We start from the raw sequence: 4,673 nt of genomic DNA on the forward strand, positions 1-4,673 counted from the left end.
AGTTTTTATAGTCCATGAATTTCAAAACTAGATTTGAATGGTAAAACCATTAAATAACATCATAGATTTAATGTATGTTAGATTATAAATGATCTAGACTTATACCTTGTTAAACTTCTATAATGACTGAATGTGATTCCAAACAGCAACGTAGTAACTCTAAACTATCGGATTATATACTTAGAGTACTAATATTAGGGGATGAAAACAGGTTGGACTTGGATACCCGTGGATACCTTAAACCTTGGGTCAGCCATTCCGAGTAACAAAATGTACAAACCACTAGATTTTACGAGTGGGCTCGGCCGGACATGAGTAGAAATATCTTGCTTAAACTCGTCATGGCACCTGATTGCAACAAACTCTCATAATTTCGGGCAGGTCGGGTAACGGGTACAAAAATCTAACATTATAATTTCAAAGATAAATTAGATAAAAACTTTGTTTTCGTAGATGCTATATAGAAAACTTCTAGGGGTATTTCTTTTTTGATCCTCTAACTTGTGACCAACTTATTTTTTGGTCCCTTATTTTTTTGTAAATTTTAGAAATTGACCCCCTTAGTCTTAACTCAATACAACTATTACTGGGGTCATTATTTCTCTTCCAAAATTGTCCTTCTGTGTGTTAGCGTGTCTGGTGACATCATTATTCATTCTTGAAGTTGTCAAAATCAAACCCTTGGCTTTTTGAATCTTTTGATATTTCTAAATACGTTGCTTTTTCTCTTAACAAAAAAAAAAATACGTTGCTTTTTGAACCTTGACATAGTAAGCCAAATTTCGCACAACGGTCAGATGAAGGCACATGAGGACGATTGACCTCCTTTATCCATCTAGAGAGGATAATCACAATCATTTAGAGTTGAATTTGCGACGCATGTGAAGATTTAGGAATCCAACCGACAAGTCTACTAAAAAGAGTCAAACATAAACATAAAAAATAACTGAAATAGAGATGTCAGCTTCTATCCGATTTTATAGTATCAGTACTTCCACAACCTTCTGATTCCATATCGCACAAAATTCAAATACTAATTACTTGATGGTGATTCCAGAAGTACAACTTTTCAAAAATTTCAATTAGTAGAATTATTACTCTTTCTCTAGCTCTCTAATTCTTCTCCGCTACCAAACCGGAATTTCAAGGTTAGATTATAAAAAGATGACAACAATTAAGGAGAGTTTAACCCGTCTTGTGAACATAATTTAGAGAGCTTGAACTGCTCTTGGTGATTATGGTGGCGATAATGCTTTACCTACTCTAATGGGAAGTTCTTCCTTCTGTCGTCGCTGTTGGAAGCCAAGTACTCCCCTCTCTCTAGGTTGTTTGATCTATCCATTTTGATTGCTCAAACTAACTGTTTGTTTGAATATTATGGAATATATAATTTGATATCTAATAGCAACGGTTATAATGGATGAAGAATATGAGGTAAGGATGTATTTTGGAATAGGATTGTATTTCTTGGGGGTTATATTTCTTGAAAATGATAAATCATGATTACTCGATTGGTGGATTTGAGAACTTCGAAAGTGAGGAGTAATAATGGACGTTGCCACACACAAGGGAAATTTTAGAAGATAAATATTGACTTTAACGACAACTTGACGTTGTTAAAGAAAAGGGGGTCACTTTTAAATTTGCAAAAGACAAGGTGCCAAAAAGGAAGATAATCACAAATTAGGAGTCTGAAAACGAAACAACCCATATTTCCATCCAATATGAAGACAAACAAACAAAAATTACAAAAGGGTGTCTTTAAGCCTTAACCAATTAAAGTACATAGAGAGTTATCATTTGGTCTTAAAAGTTTAGACATGACTTCAAAGTGATAACATGACCCGATAATGAAACTTGCATGGCCAAACATCCACAAAAAAATATAAAACACAAAAATAACATTGTTCCAATCTTCAAACTTTTAAGTATATCATATGGTGAAGAAGTTCATCTGAAAGACTTCAAAACTTTGAATTCACAAAAAATGGTGTTTGTACAGAGCATTAGTTCAATATAAAAAGTACAATATGAACATCATGTTGGAATCGGTACTGAGCTCAAAAGTAGCTGGACCGGTTTTTGACTAATTTGATGTACCTATATTCGTTAGAATCTCGAGCAAGACGTCTCGTTGGATTCGTCTCGTCGAGCTCTTGAATTTAGACTCAAATTTTGTCCAAATCCGATTCCGTATGAGTGAGTTATTACAAAATTCGTTTGGTATGGGTACCATTAACTCAAAACCGGGATTTTGAGTTAGTACCACATTTATGAAAGAGGAAATGGTTTATTTCCTTTTATAGAACCTTCCATATATTTATGGTATGTTCTTTAGAATAGAAAGGTGACTCACGTGGTTTGCACCACGCAAACCGCGCACGCGCGGCGTGGGCGAATGGGCGTTTAGGGCGCATTTGAGGCGCCCGCACGCACTTTGCACTTCGCACGTACATAGATATGATCTGACGGTCAGGATATTTGGCGCTCTTTAAGATAGATCCGTTGATGATCTAACGGTGGATGTTCAATGCGCGAGATCTTAATAGATCCGTTAAGATCTGACGGTTAACATGGCACCCGAAAACCAACAGACAAATATGACTGTTGGGAAGCATCCATTCTTTTCTAAGGCACCTGTCTGAAGTGTCACCAATACTTCTATAAATACCAAACAGAATCCAGCAAACAAAACACGAAAATTTTAGCATTCACAGTTACATAGCATTTAGAGTTTAAGAAAGAGATTCATCTGTCGTTCTTACTACTTGTTCTAAGTTCGCACGCTTTCAGAAAACGAAGTACTCTTAGTCGTCATACTGAAAGGTACAACCGTTGTATCCTGGGAGACAAACACCTTACTGGTTTTAGTACTAATACCAGGGTGTTCACTGTCTTAAGGAAAGAGACAACTCGACTCGGCTTTCTCTCTCTAATCTTTTATTTAATCCCTGTTTTTAAATAATATTGTTTTCCATTTAATCTGTTTGAGATATAATATTAATTTTTTTTTTAGAAATAAAATTATCTCTGAATCTATTTCAGAAAGACACTCTAAAGTGTATCCCTGTTTTATTAAAAAAAAAACAGGAAGATCAGATTCTTGGTTTTTTTTCATAATACCAGAAGAACAACACATCATAACTATCCCACAAAAAACTGCAAAAATTTGAGAAAACATGAAAAAATAATTAGGAAAAAATATATTAAAACTTAGATGGTAGAGAAGATAGACCACTTAGACATATTATGTTAAAAATTGACAACCCTGTGGGAAATTATGTCGAATGAGGCGTAGGTTGGGAGCACCCATTGAACCCACAACCTCTTCAATAGGAGTTAAGTCATCATTTAAGGATCAATTTCAAGAACAAGGTCTTTAAAATTGAGCCTTCCGAAGATCTTTCAAGAAAAAAACGAACTCTAACATATCAGGAGTAAGGCTACTCTTATGATCACCAAGAACTCTTTTGGTCAAAGAAAATGGGGATTCAAGGGCAATAGTTGAAACAGACACCATCTAACCAATTGCAGACAATGTAGGAATTCGTTTTTCATTTTTTCCACCATCCCAAAACATCGAACTTCTCAACATTATCGACCAAAAGATCAAGTTCAGTATAAAAAAACGAACAATTTTTCCAAGTGCAGAACCAATAAGACCGAGATCCTTGCAACGAAGGTCAAGATTTTGCCAAACTGAAAACGACTAGAAGAAGTACTACTTGGTTCTGAAGAATTACTACCTAAGGTGAACACCAAATTAAAGTTATCAGGTAAACTTGTAGTATTTGCACGAAAAAAATCTAAAGGTGGGTGATTTAGGGAAATAAAAATATTTTCTGGGGTGGAAATTTTTAAAGGAAAAATGTGAGATTTCGAAGATTTTCCTTGGAAACAAATTTTTAAGGGAAACAAAAAATTTCTTCTTCTTCTTCGTCAACTCCGACCAGCAACTTCGGCCACGATTTTTCTTTTCTTTTTTCTTCCTCCCCTCTTACCCCGTCTCTCACTGTCTATCTCTTTATCTCACACAGTCTATCTCTTTATCTCACACAGTCTATCTCTCCCTGTCTCCCCTATCTCCCTCTCAATTCTCTCACTCACAGTTCCTCTTTCACAGTCTCCCTTTCACAACCTCTCCATCTCTTTCACCGTCTCTCTCTCTCTCTCTCTCTCTCTCTATCCCCCTCTCTCTCATACACAATTTTGGCGAAGGGAAGTTATCCCTTTGCCGGAACCAGACCTCGGTGAAACCCTCCTCGAGGGTTTCTTGGCCGACCAACCATAAACCTCTTGGGGTTGGCGCTTCCACGAAATGCTTCATGGTAAGAACACCCACGAGATGCAAATCAAACATCTCGTGACCGGTCGACCACAAAACATTTTGTGAAAGGGTCAGCCACGAAGTCTGCAACCTCGAGGAAACCCTCTTTAGGGAGGGAAGAGAGAAAGGGCGACACAGAGAGAGAGGAAAACACCGTGAGTGAGCAAGAGAGAGGGGACGTAGAAGAGAGGCAAATGATGGTGGTGGTGAACAGGGTTGGTGGTCAAAAGAGGAGAGTTGAAAGAGAGAGAGAGAGAGAGATTAAAAAAAATAAAGGTCGTCGATAATGGCAGTTTGCCGGCGACCCTTACCGGAATGGAGAAGAAATGGTCAACACAAATTTATT

Source organism: Eschscholzia californica, unplaced genomic scaffold (assembly GCF_041429995.1).
Source record: "Eschscholzia californica isolate CP2 unplaced genomic scaffold, dmEscCali1.0.p SCAF_5, whole genome shotgun sequence".
In the NCBI taxonomy this organism is placed as follows: domain Eukaryota; kingdom Viridiplantae; phylum Streptophyta; class Magnoliopsida; order Ranunculales; family Papaveraceae; genus Eschscholzia; species Eschscholzia californica.